Raw genomic sequence first — 16,073 nt, 5'->3', positions numbered from 1 at the left:
ATTCTGTTTGGATGGCATATCTTATATTAAGTAGGGGCTTTTAATATGTGACCAATGATGCAAGTTTGTTTTATTTTACTCTATGAATTGATATCACATGGGTAATTGCTATTTGATCTAATTTATCTGAAAATGATTTTCTATCTTTTAATATGGGTATATGAAAGATTATTATTCAGTGAAACTTGTTATGGTTTATGTAAGGCTAACTTTGTTCGGCTAATTAATAATTTTAAAAAATAAGGTTTGACTTGAAACAGTTCTAAAATGTGTTTTGTAGGGATGATTTGATTATGAACTAACAATGAGAAAATATATATCCTTATAGTTCTATAACACGCCAAGAAAAAAGGGTATGATTGTAGCTTTACTGTCCAATCCTGGATAGAATGCTATTTGTTCAAGAATGCAAAATAGCCATCAGTTTAAAAATCTCATCTGTGTTTTTCAACTAAGCCATCAAGATTTGAAGATTAAAAAACAAAAACCAAACATTCAACTAGCTTTCCTCCCTTCCACTCCGCACTCCCTGATAACCCCACGCCAGAGCACCTGAGACTATGCAAATGATACCAGTGCCTGATATAAATATCAACATTATGCCTTCACTTGCTATGCCTATGCTGATGACACCCTGATCTTGGTTCGCCTGGATCTGGTGGTTCCTGGGACAGCTGTCAGGCTTAGGACATGCTTGGAGGCGTGGGAGAGTGGATGTACTCTAATCGGCTGAAACTGAACAGGGAGAGGACAGATACTGGGCGGTGGGGCTTTCGGACGCCTCTGCACTCTGGTCCCCTCTCTTTTGGCCCCCTTCACTGGGCTCCTGTCTGATCTCTATTTTTAAAGATTTGGGGGGGAGAAAATGACTTCCTCCCTCTCCATGGCTGCTCAGTTCAGCTCTATCCCATGGCCGCTCAGTTCAGCTCTATCTGCCAGACGGAGCATCTTAAGCTTAAGAGACTGAGGATAGTCTTACCTTTTCTGACCCCGCCCGCCCATTATTGGGGCCCAGTGGTCTACACTCTAATATTGTCATCACTTCACTATTGTAACGCACTGCTGTTAGGTCAGCGTGCCTACCCGACCCGTTGTCTTCATGTTCTTCAAAACCTGGCAGCCTGAGACCCCATCTCCGCCCCGGCAGGGCTCACATTTCACCGGTACTGCGTTCCCTCCACTGGCTGCCAATGGTGTAGAGAGTGAAATTTAAGTCTCTTTGCCTGGTTTATCGTGCTTTGCATGAGACAGGGGCTGCTTATTGGCAGGCCAACTTCTGTTTTTACTTTCCTCGTTGTTCTCTCTGCTCTGCTGAAGCTTTTTTGGTCGAGGTCCCTCGCTTTAGGCTGTCCCAGGTTGGCGGTTGGGCATTCTCCGTGAATGGGGCTATTTTGTGGAACTCCCTCCCTCTGGCCATGCGTCAAATGGAAGATTACTTGGTTTTCAGGAGATCTTTGAAGGCCTATCTGTTTTAGTTTCCTCTGCTTACTGGGATGCGCCATGCCGCCTTTGGGCAACCATGCGCTTTATAAATGTGTATAACATTATACAACTTCTTTGTACGGGTAGGTAGAGAAGTGCATAATGTACTTTTAATTTTTTTAAGAGGCAGGCAGTGATAGAGGAACCCTATCTGCCCTTCTAATTGTAGAAATGAAACATGTGCAGAAGAGTGGGTGATGGTGACAGGGGGTTGGAAGTAATACAGATTTGTTTTTGTTTGAAGGGCACGTTTTGATAACCCATTGTCTTCATTTGAATTGTTCGTATGTTTTGGCTCACTGAGTAAAGATTGCGCACTGGCTGGATTTGTGTGAAATGCCTGCATAGTAAAGTGTGTGTGTGAAAGTGTGTGTGTGTGTGAAAGTGTGTGTGTGTGTGAAAGTGTGTGTGTGTGAAAGTGTGTGTGTGTGTGAAAGTGTGTGTGTGTGTGTGAAAGTGTGTGTGTGTGAAAGTGTGTGTGTGTGTGAAAGTGAGTGGGTGTGTGAAAGTGTGTGTGTGAAAGTGAGTGTGTGTGTGTGTGAAAGTGAGTGTGTGTGTGAAAGTGAGTGTGTGTGTGAAAGTGAGTGTGTGTGTGAAAGTGAGTGTGTGTGTGAAAGTGAGTGTGTGTGTGTGAAAGTGAGTGTGTGAAAGTGAGTGTGTGAAAGTGAGTGTGTGAAAGTGAGTGTGTGAAAGTGAGTGTGTGAGTGTGTGAGTGAGTGTGAAAGTGTGTGAGTGATTGTGTGTGTGTGTGTTTGTGTAAGTGACTGTGTAGGTGAGTGTGTGTGTGTGTGTGTGTGTAAGTGAGTGTGTGAGTGTGTGAGTGTGAGTGTGTGTTTCAGAGACCCATTTTGCAGTGCGTTCACATGCATTCTCTGCACCCCCCACAATAGTTTTATTTATATTTTTGGAATAATTGCACAACCATTGTTTAATACATTTGTCAAACAATTTTCTAAACTTTTCCATTCACCCCTTTCCTATCCCTAATGTACAACTCGTCCTCTCCACTAAATCCCGCTCCTGCGTTCTATGGATTCTTCTCCCACAGTTTCCTCATCTTGATAGATCATCCCCTCAGCCGCTACACTTCTTTATGCCTCGACTGCACCATTCTTAGATTCTGGACATGGCGTCAGTGATCATGCATACAGCATGCACTACAGCTGTGTTGTTCCCATGTGCCTCCAGTCCCCCATGTTGTTCCCATTTGCCCCCCACACTCCCTCCAGTCCCCTGTGATGTTCCTCACCACCCCCCTCTGGTCCCTTGTGCTTTTCCTCTGTGCCCCCCCCCTCTTCTGCTGGAGCTGTCTTGATACATTTTGGTTCACCGCCACCGTCTGGCAACACTGGGATTTCTGACTTTCTATGGACTCTTGGTGCTTCACCCTCTTTTAACTTTTCATGCTGGACTTCCACTTCCTCGTTCTCATGCTGTGACATTCCTCATCTCGAATCCTGGTTTGCATTGGATTGTTCTCTTGCAACATTATGTGTTATATCTGACTCCTGCAACTGTTTTCATTCTCCCCTCTTGTTTTTCCACCTCTCTCCACCCACCCCTCTTTTCCTCTGATGTCCCTCTGCCCCTCCTAACGGCCATGGTCCCCCTGTCGACTTGTGATGTCTGCCGACTTGAAATTCCCTCTTGTTGCTGTCCCACACTCTCCTCCCCCCCTCCCCTCACTGTATCCTTAGCACTTAGGCTTTTCAGATATATCGCCTGGCCTGTTTGTTAGCTGCCTGTTTGCCCCCCCCTCTTTTTGTTGTTCTCAAACCTCGCCCCCTCCAGCACTATCTGAAATGTTGTCAGGCCTATTATGATAGTCACTTGTTTTGTTCTTCTCCTTCTCCCTCTATTCCAACCCCCCACCTCTTATTAATCCCGGCACTATCTCAATTGTCCTCAGGCATAGTAATGTAGCAGCTTGTCTGTCGCATTCTCCCTCCCACCCCCCATCCCCTCCCCATCATTGTCTATAGCACTTTCACTATTTGAAATGTCGCCAGGCTGATTATGATTGTTAATTTTTCACATTCTGATTGTATCAAGGACTTGTACGAATGTCACTATTTTCCCATGTTCCCTCGCTTACTTGAAGCGCTCTGAAACACATTGTGTATAGGCGCTATATAAATAAACAATCAACCTCAATACCTCAGTTCCCTGCCTTTTTTCGCCCAGCAGCCGAGGGAATCAATGTCCATACATGGGGGGGAAAAAACAGAAGTGTTTTTAAAGGCGAGAAATAGGCAGTCAAAACTAATCTGATTCGATCTTGTTATTTGAATAGTGCATATTTCCTCCAGCAAGAGAGAAAAACCTGACAGAAATGTGTAGCAAGGAGCAGATAATATTTAAGGTGGAACAGTGATCTGGACATTTTTAAGAGTTATAGTAGGTTTTCAGTAATTTACGAAATATAAAATAGGAATCAATATTGTGTAGATCAATGGGGAGTGAGTGCCAAATACAGGGGCCTATCACCAAGAAATATCCGTCACCTGAAAATGGGAGGATGGTACAACTAAAAGGTGTTTTTCTGAAGATCGTAACGACCATACAGGGTGGTAAATTTCAAGTTTAGTTGATACGTATGCAGGAGCAGAGCCATGAAGGCACTTTAAAACAAGACAGAGGGTCTTAAAAAGAATCCTCTGTTGTACAGACATCCAATGAAGTGCATCACATGGTATCACAAGTTAATTTATGTATTATTTATTAATAATTATCTATTTAAACAGTTTTATAAAGCACAGACAAAAGCGCCTACCACTCACCCACAAAAATAGAGAGGGCAAAATGAGCTTCCCTAGCAGGGCAGGTAAGAAGGGCGATGAGCAATCTGTGGGAGAGTAACACATTCAAAGAACATTACCAGTAAGTAATTTCTCCATCAGTGGGTGGCAATTTCCCCACACATTACTCATCTTGATAAACTCACAAAGAAGTAACACAGAAGGAGGTGGGCTGGAAGCTTACACTAAAAAAGTTTAACAGTACCCTGCCAGGAAGACCCCCCTGATAGAATGAGCCCATAGACCCGACAGAATTTCCTTCCCTGCCTTCTCATAACACTATGCATGAGTGATCACTTTCTCCTTTCCTCCCACCTCTCGCTCTACCCCCTCAGGCTAAGCCGAAACCAGCACTGCCAGATACCTTCTCAGTCATCTGACCCATGAAGCGTGTGTCAGTTGAGGCTTTCGATGGTACTTTCTATCCTCCCCCTCCTGCATCTTTGACCGATTCACATCCTGACACAGACCTATCTAACCTTCATCTTTCTATCTCCAACGCTCTTGATGTACTTGCTCCTGTCATGAGGATCCATTGGAAGCTTAAATCCAAGTGCAAATCTTGGTACGATGCCAACCTCGTCACCCTCAAACACAAGTGCAGGGTGGCTGAGAAGAAGTAGATGGCATCAGGTGCACCCTCTGACAAACTTGACTGCTGCCTGCTCCAAGGGCAATACAGACTCTGTCCTCGCCAAGAAGAGAGCCCGCCTTCAAGCATGCGTCGCTGTGGAATCTAACAACTCAGTCAAACTCTTCAAAATCTGCAACGAGCTGGCCAATAATCAATCTCTCTCCCTCTCCCTCTCTCCCTTTCTCTCTCGAGACGAGTTTCTAGACAAATCCGGTCTATGAAAGTCTTATCAAAACAGGTTCCCTCATTTTCATCCAGAACCATCAAGGACCACATCGGCAAACTTAGTCGATTTCTGGAATCACTCCTTTGCCACAGGAACCTTCCCCTCCCCCATTTAGCACTCCCTTGTGTACACACACCCAACCCTAAAGAAGCTCTCTGCCGATCCTTCCTCTCCAGCTAACTATCGCCCGATCTCCATTATTCCTTTCCTGGGCAAACTCTTGAAAAGGCTGGCCATCTCCCAGCTTAATCTGCTGAATCTGTTGGTTGTCCCCCACGACCAACAGTCTGGCTTCAGAGCTGCCAGAAGCATGGAACCTGCTCTCTTGAACACCCGTTAAGACCTGCTCTCTAACCTTGATTCTAATCTTCTTTCTGTCCTCATTCTCCTCAATGTTTCTTCTGCTTTTGATACGGTCAACCATGCCATCCTGCACAATCGACTCCGTGATAACCTGGGTATCACTGATCGGGCCCTGGGGCCTGGCTGACCTCCTTTCTCACTGAACGACTCACTTCCAACTGGGGTCTTTACTTTCTTCTATGTTTTTACTTGTGGTGTTCCCCAGGGGTCTAATCTTTCTCCCTGGCTTTTCAACCACTACTTTGCACCTCTTGTCCACTGCATTGCTACTTTCTGCTCCAGTTTTCAGTGTTATGCGAATGACACCCAGCTCTCTTTCAGGCTCCCCTCAGCCACCTCTGCTCCTTCTCTCATACCAGATGGTCTGGTTGCAATTCAGGAATGGTGTGCCTCCAATGATCGATCTTATATATCTCCCTCCCTCTCTCTCCCTCCCTCCCTCCCTCCCTCCCTCCCTCCCTCCCTCCCTCCCTCTCTCTCCCTCCCTCCCTCCCTCCCTCTCTCCCTCCCTTCCTCCCTCCCTCCCTCTCTCCCTCTCTCCCTCCCTCTCTCCCTCTCTCCCTCTCTCCCTCTCTCCCTCCCTCCCTCCCTCCCTCCTCCCCCCCCCCGGGCCCTCTTCCTGCTCCCTCCTGTGAGGCCAAGAACCTTAGTGTCATCTTCAACTCCACCCTCTCCTCTCCTCCTCACATCTCCGATGTCTCTAAAAAGTCAAACTACCAGCTTCACCTCCTCAGAGGTATTCTTCCTTTTCTCACTTTCCCACAGAGGCTCACTGTCTCCAGAGCTCTGGTCCTCTCTAGGTTGGACTGCTGCAACAGCCTCCTCCTAAAACTTCTTGCCACTACACTCCGACCTCTACAACTTATCCAGAACCAGACAACCAAACATGTCCTTGGCCTCAAGCCCAGGGATCGTATCTCTACAGCTCTGAAATCTCTTCATTGGCTGCCAATGGCAGCAAGGATAAAGTTAAAGACCCACTGCATCGTCCACAAGGCTTTCACGGGCCTGGGCTGCACTACCGCCAACTCTCTCTACCTACACATCTCCCTTCTCGGGTTCTCTGCTCATCTGCCTCCAACTATCTGAGGGTCAGTCGCTTTTCCAAGCAGAGAGTTGGGGGCAGATCTCCATCTTCGGCTGGAACCTCCCTCTGGAACAGCCTCCCTGACTCTCTCAAACTTGAGCAGAACAACCTCCAGCTCCGGAAGCAATTCAATACCTTCCTCTTCGCTTCCGCTTTCTGTCTTTCTCTCCCCTGCTGACGTCCCGACTGCTGCACGCACTGGCCACCAGGACACCCTCTGAACTTGGGTCCAGGCTCCTGCTTGTCCAGCTGCACTTTGCACTGCCTCTTGGATCCCCCAGCACTTGTGTTCTGTATCTGCAACCCTACAGTCCCTTCTCTCTGCACTTATGAGCCACCCGTTTGCAGCACTTTCAGATTTACCTGCACCAAGCACACCATTGGCTGCACTTTTGAATTACCTGCACTCCCCCGCAGCACTTCTCACCTTCCACTTCCCTGCACTTGCGCAATCTGAATGACACAAGGCCTAGTAAGATCAATGTTTTGTCCTTCCTCTGCTCCCACCCCGCTGTGTCTTGTTGTGCATAGAAACACTGGTGTACAGGTGCGTTATATATGCCATATCATATCATTGAATGATCCAATGACACAATAAGTGCTTAGGTACTGCTTGCCCCAACCTGGACTGGGAGAAAGCAATGTACAGCTGGTCATCCTGCAGGGAAGATGTCCTTGCCAGATGACACATTATGCCCTCTTGGAATGGAGTCTATGGAGTCTCTCCTCCTCCTTGGATGGGTGTGGTGGTGGGAAAAAAAAGCTGTAGCTCCACACTCAGACACATGGAATTCTGACACCACTGTAGGCAGGAACTTGGTTCAGAACTTCAGAGAAACTTTCTCTTAAGAACTTAAGGAAAGTGGTTTGCAGAAGAGTGCTTGGAGTTCACTGATGCACCTAGCTGACATGATGGCCACCAGAAAAGCTGTCTTTAGCGTGAGAAGCCTGATGGGTATCGAATACAAGGGCTCAAAGGGAGCCACCATTAAGGAGGAGAGAACTAAGTTAAGGTCCCACGTCGGGGGAACAAATGGCACTGGAGGAAACATTTACAAGGCCCAGCGATTGGGATGGGGAAAAAAATAGCCTTGTTTAAGTGATCTCTTGATTGGTGATAAGGCAGCCAGATACCCATTTATAGTGCCTTTTTGCAAACCCAAACAAACCACAATTAACAATAATTCCATGACTGTCGAGGTGGGGGATGACAAATGCTGACACCTCTGTCTTTACACCATGCTTCAAACCATCTCCATCTACATAGATAGACCAGCACCTCTAAAACCACATCGTTAGGTGCAAATGTTCAAACCTTAACCTCTCAAGAGCCATGCATGAAGGTTCAGAGACCCTGGGATCAGGTGGAGCATCCAACCTACTGAATGGGACAAGGTCCTGCCTCCAATGAAGCCAGTGAGGTGAGCAAACTGCAAACTTCATAACGTCTGGGTATCCCGTTCTCCACAGCCAAACCAGGGCAATTAGGAATAGGCAGTGCTATACTTTATTTTTGCATTTGTCAACATCAACAAACATGGAGTCTGGTTCTCTCCCCCCACCCCGGATCACAACAAAAAGAAATTACACAGTTCCAAGCAGCGTATGCAAATCACAGTCAAGTCTGCGAGGTATTGGTTACCATTCTGCTCTTTGAGACCTTGAATCATTCTGCAACAGTCATCAGATTCTGAATGTAGGGGCCCCAGGCTGGCCCTCCCACGTTGTTTTAAAATGTGTTGTGGTATTATGCTGATAACCAGGATTCCCAAGAGTCACACTCTTAATGGTAGTACTGATTGCCAGATGGCCGACCTCTTGATGTTTGTTGAAGGGTGAGGGTGAATTCCAATCAGTTCTCGGTTTCTGTTGTGTGTTGGGTTAGCAGGTGGGCACCTCCGTCTGCCGGAGCGGTCAGGTCAGTGCTATTGCAGCTTAACGGCCGATTCTCCCCTTGCTCATTGCTTCGTGGTGTGTTGGCTTGCCTTGCCGATGTCCAAGTGTTCTCGCTGAACTCACCCTCGCCAACTGTTTTATTTGTCAGGTGATTAGTGCTTTAGCATCGGTTGGGGGGGGCGGGCTCCAGACTTTCTCTTTTCCACTGCCACTCATCAGGTTATTGAGCAGTTGTATCAGGTCGCTCTTTCTACAGCCATATCACTGTCATGGGCAAGTGGCTGACACCCACCTCACCCCATTTGCCGAGATATGTTGAGGTGGTGAATTAACATGCAGACTTTTCCATTTCCATATGGTACCCTCTGCCGGAAGGGTCAATTGCTTTATAGCCTGTACCTTAGTGGATGTCCCGGGTGGGACCCAAAATGCTTTAGCTTCACGTCTGGTGTTGGGCAGGTGGAATGTTGTCTCAATCCGTTGGCGCTGCCTGTTGGGTCTTGCTGTGGATGGATGGCTGTGCGGAGCAAATGCTTCACTCACTCCGTTGGCTTTCCTCAGCTGGGGACAATGTGTAGGCGCTGTGCTTCTATTGTGTTGTGCCCTGGGGTCACTGCTGTGGTCCTGTTAGGAAGGCGGCCCACTGTTGTGGCGAGGGATGGGAGGGGCGCTCCCTTCTCCCGCTTTGCGTCGGTCTCCCTGTGCGGTCAGGAGCTTCACGTGCAATCAGGGACAGTGGTTTTAGTTCAGTGCCTGCTGGCAGGTACTTCGCTCCTCAAGCCCTGGTCTGACCGCTGTGCTGACTGCACGTATCTGGGGCCACGAATCTGGGATCTGGAGCAGGCTCTGCACTGCCTTCATTCTGCACCATTCCGTTACCCAGAGGGAGCCTCCCTCTAAACCAGAGAATCCAGGTCCACGTTGTTGCGAGCGGGCACCGGGGTCCCTTCTGCACATTTTGTCCACCACCATCCCTCCCCCAGTTCGAGTACTCAGGGGACGGAGGTCTGAGATAGCAAGCTCTCGGGTCTGTTATAATGGCCTCCCCGGTCCTCCCGTGGTGTATGTGCCCTCACTCACCAGTTGTTAGGCGAGCCCTGCAGCGTTGCGGGCATCTGCACATGCTGGCCTGTGAATGGGTCGTCCCTTGCCCCGGACTCGTCAAAGTGAATCCATTGGGAACATCACAGCGGTAGTGCCTCTGTTGCCCTGCCTACTGGTCTCTCGAGCACACCTCCTGTCCTGCAGTTCAGCTGACTGTGCAATGCGGGGGCTGACCCCGAGGATCACTGACTCTGCTGGACCGCAGCGGGTCACAGCTGCCTTTCAGACTTCTTGTAGGATCCACAGGCTCAACCGCTGTTCTTACGCTGCCCGCCTACTCCTCCCAGCACACATATCCACCCGCCAGCCCCGGGACCACAGATGTTCTCCTGCTGCGGGGGGGGGGGGGGGACTGGGGAGGCGCTTCGTAAATGGTCTCACCTCTGGCACCTGCACTTGTCGCCTCAGACACTATTTTGCCAGGATGTCTGGGAGCTCATCCACGGAACTCAAGACGGAGCCGCCATCACGGCCGGGCTCTCTAGTGCCACTCTGGTACCTTTTCAACTTCAGGAGAACCTAGTGGATGTGCCGAAACACTTAGTGAATGCGTCCCCTAATCCACCCCTTGGGGGACACTCCCTCACGCAGAATTTGCATCATTTTGTGTTGTCCATCGCAAACCGGTCCACTGGTGGGGTTCCCCAAAGGGAGACCATCTCCAAAATGACCACCGGGGCAGAGCTCCCACGCGTGAGAGAATCTGCTATGCCTGCTGAAAGCATCCACCAACACATTCTCTGTATCTCCTAGATGGGCTGCAGAGATCAATATATTGTTTTCAATTAACTAGAACCAATTCTGCTTGGCTTCCCTGCACAGGGGTTGTCACTACATACCCCCTTATTTGTTGAGGTAGTGCACATGGTTATTGTATTTTATGTCAGAATCGGGCCACTTTTCCACCAGAAGGAAGGCGCAGAAGCAGTCAGGCGTAGCTGAATGCTCGCAGCACCAGCAGGTTAATATGCCAAAGGCATTCCACCTTGGACCAAAGCCTGTTCATTTGCAGATCCCTGCAGTGAGTGTCCCAGCTTTTCAGATAAAGGTCGGACGACATAAGCCTCTGGCCCATTTGCCCAGAACAGCTCCCCTGCAATAATGTTCTTCCTGTCGGCACACGCTGAGAGGTCATGGTCATGGCCTTCGATATCAGGAGGACATCCTTCATATTGCCTGAGATTATTACGACCACTGGCTCCTGAGAAGCCACTTAAGGAAGTGCATCCGAAGTCTGGCCACTGGCAACAAGTAAATCAAGGTAACCTGTCACAGGTGGCGGTAAAAGGCAGACAATGGCAAACTGCTGGAATTCTGGAATTGTGCAACCATTTGTCTGATACTGTTCAAGATTGCTCTGATGAACTGGAGCTTTGGTGATGTCGCTGTGTGGGACATCTGCAAATTCAGGGAGAGACCCAGCTGTGCAGCAGTGATCAAGTGTCTTTGAGATGTCACAAAACCTGCATTAGGCACAGACCTCAGATCAGCCAGTTATCCGAGTACAGAATATGAAGACTCTGGATCTCCTGAGGTGTGACGTCACCACTGCCATCAGCTTAGTGAACACCCTAGATGCAGAGTTCAGGCAAAAGTGGAGCACTCAGAACTGGTTATGAGCATCCCCAATGACAAATCTCAGAAAACATCTGTGATTCCAATGGAACGACACATGAAAGTAGGCATCCTGAAGGTCTAGTGACACCAATCAATCCATGAATTGTAGAGCCTGGAGAATCTCTCACAACTTCTCCATCTTGAACTTGTCATTCCCCCAGGAACTTGTTCAAGGCCTTGAAGTCCAGAGTGGAATGGAGTCCTCCCCTTTTTTGGGCACCAGGAAGCAGCAGGAGTACCAGCCCATACCTTTCTCAATGGCTGGCACCTCCTTTACCATGCCCTTCTTGAGCAGAGATTTCAATTTCTCCTGGAGATCGGGTTCCGGCTACTGAGACTGTGGTCTTTCCCTGGGCTTTCTGAGAAAAGAAAGGCAGTAAGAAGGGAAGGATAGGACAACTATGGCACACCCTAGTGAGGAAAAATATTTATAAATAGTAAGAGTCAACTTGGATACTAGGTGTTTAGAAAAAATGCTTATCAAGTATGAGGTGCAGAGGAGAGGGGCAACCATGACACCTTGGTTGCACAATACAATGAAGAGAATTTAAGTTCCCAAACCGGGAACTTACGTCCCCTGCACACTATCTAATATCTGGAATAGCAGACCAACAAGTAGATATATCTAACAAGTGATTTTTCTTAATAAATTCAAGAAAGTCTGTAAACGGTAATGCATAAAAAGCGGTAATTTGTTCAAAACAATGACTTTGAATCAGATAAGGTTACAAGAAACATTCTTCATTGTTTATTCTTGATGTTGAAGCTGTGGAAGGCCCAACGCGTTTCGAGTGCTACAACACTCTTCCATCAGGGGCAATAACAAGGGTTTCTAGGAAAAAATATATATATAATATGTACATTAGGAATATATTTACACCAACAACATTTGTTCAACAACATTTCCAAATAACTCATTTTAGATCAGGATATGTATCACAATAACCCATGGCATACAAGGATTACCTATGTAGCAGAACGTATGACATTTTTAAATATACTGAGTATACACTAACCCTCAAGGGGACGACCTATCCCTCATTAATAACTGTAGAAACTGATGGAAAATTCACTAGGTTAATAGTATCTTCTCTGCTATGATCGAATGAAGAAATATATAGAAAAAATATATATATAGAGAATATAGTACCTTGATACAGCGCTGCAACCCCTGGTACAGAAAATACCGACATACCTAAAAGACACCACACATTTTCTCCAGAGAATCAACAACTTACAGATCAGCTTTCCTGATCCTCTAATATTCTCTATGGACGTCACAAGTCTATACACTTCAATTCCCCACGATGAAGGCATAGCGGCCCTAGAATGGTTTCTTTTACAACATGATGAAATTCAGATTCAAAAAACCTTTGCTATTGAACTTATCAACCTGATACTCTACAACAATTATTTCAGATTTAATAAGTACTATTTACAGATTTCGGGTACCTCTATGGGTTCGGCTGTGGCTCCGTCCTACGCAAATATCTTCATGTTCTACTTTGAGAAAACCTTTGTTTTGGATCACCCACATTGGAAACACAGAATACACTGCTGGTTAAGATATATTGACGATGTATTTGGCATTTGGAACGGCACACAGCAAGAACTGACAGATTTTTGGCAATATATTAACCAATGTAACCCACGAATCAAATTCACTATGGAAATTGGCACACCACAGGTGAACTTTCTGGACTTAACAGTAGAATGGAAAAACATGGAATTAACAACACTAATGTACAGAAAAACAACTGATGTTAACAGCTCCCTTCATTTCAACAGTTTTCACCCGAGACATTTAAAAGAAAACCTACCATATAGCCAACTATTGCGGGCTAAACGGATAACCTCCAACATAGAAAAACTTCAGACAGAATTTGATACTATACGATCAAGATTTTTAGAAAGGTTTCCCGGAAGAAGTAGTAGCTCAAGCTATTTCCAGGACAGAAGCACACCCCCGTAACTTATTACTTAACAAACAACCGAAACAAACCCAGTCAAACCTCATCTACACATTGAAGTACTCTGCCCAGAGCTTTCAAGTCAAAAAAATCATCACTAAGAATTGGGATCTTATAAAATCGGATCCTAACCTCAACCGTCTCTTTCCAGTCCCCCCAATGCTAGCATACAAAAGGGGACGGAATTTCAGAGATATGCTAATCAAAGCTGAAAGACCTAAAATATCTACCCAAAGGACTTTGAAGCAATCAAGAAATGGCACTTTTCCGTGCCTTAATTGTCAACACTGCTCGAACATCATCAAAGGTAATTACATCAGACATCCGAACAATGGTAAAAAGATTTTCCTAAAAAACTTTGCAACCTGTGACTCCAAAAATGTCATCTACACCATTAGATGCCCCTGTGGGAAATATTATGTTGGGAAAACCAGTAGAAAAGCTAAAGAAAGATGGACTGAACATAAGTCTCAGATTCGCACAAAAAATGTGAAGTCACCTGTATTCCGGCATTTTAGAGACAATAAGCATAATATCTCGCAAATGAGATTTGCAATACTAGAAGTATTACACCCCCTCCAACGAGGAGGTGACCTACCCAAACTTTTGGCACAAAAAGAATTGTACTGGATTCATAGACTAGATGCAATGACCCCACTCGGTCTAAATGAAGAGTACTATTTAGGTCCTTTCATTTAAATAACAACTACACTAAATTTTCTCTTTCCATGCATCTTCATCAATGTCTCTTTAAAAACACTTGATATGATTGTTGGTTAGAATTTTCATAACCACATTATAAGATTGTGAACCAACCAACTTGGACAGTTGAATAGAAATGTTAAAATGTTTTCAAAGTTTATTCATATCCAGTCATTCTGTTGACTCCATCCCGGTATTATACAATCTGTATAATTGATATTCCCTTTACTGGACTGTGAACCAAACGGGTGGGCAGGATGGCATTGGTTGGTAGCATTATAAGAATGTACCTAACCATTAGTATCAACTATTTTTATTACTATAACTACAACTACAACTCCAGTTTTCTAGTTGTATATTATTCGTGGATGTTGATCCATATGATTTTTATAAGCTTAGCCATCTGGATTCCGGACCCTCGTACGAACTATATTAATTTCAACCATTAAGGATTATGCACATTTTGGGCATCGTCATTCCCTTTAAGGTCACATGATAACATTTCTTTCACCCCGACACTAGGTTTGTTTACATGTTGCATCATGCACGCGTTTGCGTAATGACATCACATTGTAAACACGCCGCGGTCTGTTTTTCTCTTTTCACTCAACTGATTAAGCTCTTATAGCCCTACTTGCCCCTGTAAAGCATCCTTCCAGAGGAGACTAATTAGATTTCATTGTGTCTAACTTTCATCCATCTAAGCCTGGAGCTCAGCGCACAGTATGACGCATCACACGCAAGCACGTGATTACGTCACACTACTAACTATTTGATAAACAGTGGCGGCACTTCCCATGGAGTCGAGCAACCCTTCGGCAGCTGGTCTCCATGTGTGCCACACTGGTTTACACTAGGTAAGAATTTTAAGCTTCCTATACTGGCTCACCCTGTTTTTTTACAACAAAGCTTTCGAACACCCTGTTCACTTCTTGTGTCCATTACTGAGACTCTACTTACTTTTTCTCAGCGCTCCAGCCCTGAACAACCTCCATACCTTTTGCGGTCATTGACTACCACTTCCCCTCAGCTTTCGTTGATATTGGTCAACCGCGTTACTGCTGTAAGTGACTCATTACTGGCTTAACTTATTCTATTACAACTATGTCACACACAACGGTCTAAATAGACGCTTTTGATGTTCATCTCTACAGATAAGGACTTACCATCCAAGACCCGCTGTCTTGTTTAGACGAAGGCCTGGTTTTCCCGCCCCAGACCACCTCCGTTCTCTTGAAGTACCTCTCTCATTTTAAAAACACAAGGTTAGACTCTCTAAATAGTTGCACAGTTGCTCACTTTACCATATTAGAACTTCAATGTATTGACTTTCAGAAGTTATTCTCTATATATATATTTTTTCTATATATTTCCTCATTCGATCATAGCAGAGAAGATACTATTAACCTAGTGAATTTTCCATCAGTTTCTACAGTTATTAATGAGGGATAGGTCGTCCCCTTGAGGGTTAGTGTATACTCAGTATATTTAAAAATGTCATACGTTCTGCTACATAGGTAATCCTTGTATGCAATGGGTTATTGTGATACATATCCTGATCTAAAATGAGTTATTTGGAAATGTTGTTGAACAAATGTTGTTGGTGTAAATATATTCCTAATGTACATATTATATATATATATTTTTTCCTAGAAACCCTTGTTATTGCCCCTGATGAAGAGTGTTGTAGCACTCAAAACGCGTTGGGGCTTCCACAGCTTCAACATCAAGAATAAACAATGAAGAATGTTTCTTGTAACCTTATCTGATTCAAAGTCATTGTTTTGAACAAATTACCGCTTTTTATGCATTACCGTTTACAGACTTTCTTGAATTTATTAAGAAAAATCACTTGTTAGATATATCTACTTGTTGGTCTGGTATTCCAGATATTAGATAGTGTGCAGGGGACGTAAGTTCCCGGTTTGGGAACTTAAATTCTCTTCAAAAGAAAGGCAGTACCCTTGTTCCTCCAACCAGAGAACCTAGGAGACAGTGTTAATTTCCTTCTGCCTGTGGCGGTACCCACAGGCTCTTCCTCCAACCGGAGAAGCAGGTCAGGAGAACGCCAAGAGGCTTTGACGATGCCAGCGACGTTGAGGCCATAGAAGCTTAGCCTTTCATAGCCATCTAACCCTGCAGCGGTGTGAAGACCTTCTACACCCTTGCTTGGTTTGGGGATACTGAGCCCTTC

The 16,073-nt window shown here is 45.7% G+C and overlaps 1 protein-coding gene across 7 annotated transcripts in view; it reads right to left on the bottom strand.

Moving 5' to 3' along the window:
- Positions 1–16,073, bottom strand: part of DIAPH3 (diaphanous related formin 3) — a 2,562,783-nt gene that overhangs the window by 1,313,203 nt on the left and 1,233,507 nt on the right. The gene's annotated exons all lie outside the window — the stretch shown is intronic.

The sequence above is a fragment of the Ambystoma mexicanum genome, chromosome 7q, assembly GCF_040938575.1.
Source record: "Ambystoma mexicanum isolate Mex_15411 chromosome 7q, UKY_AmexF1_1, whole genome shotgun sequence".
Lineage (NCBI taxonomy): Eukaryota > Metazoa > Chordata > Amphibia > Caudata > Ambystomatidae > Ambystoma > Ambystoma mexicanum.
The sequence above is the reverse complement of the archived record's forward strand: the minus strand, read 5'-3'. Positions and strand labels throughout refer to the sequence as shown.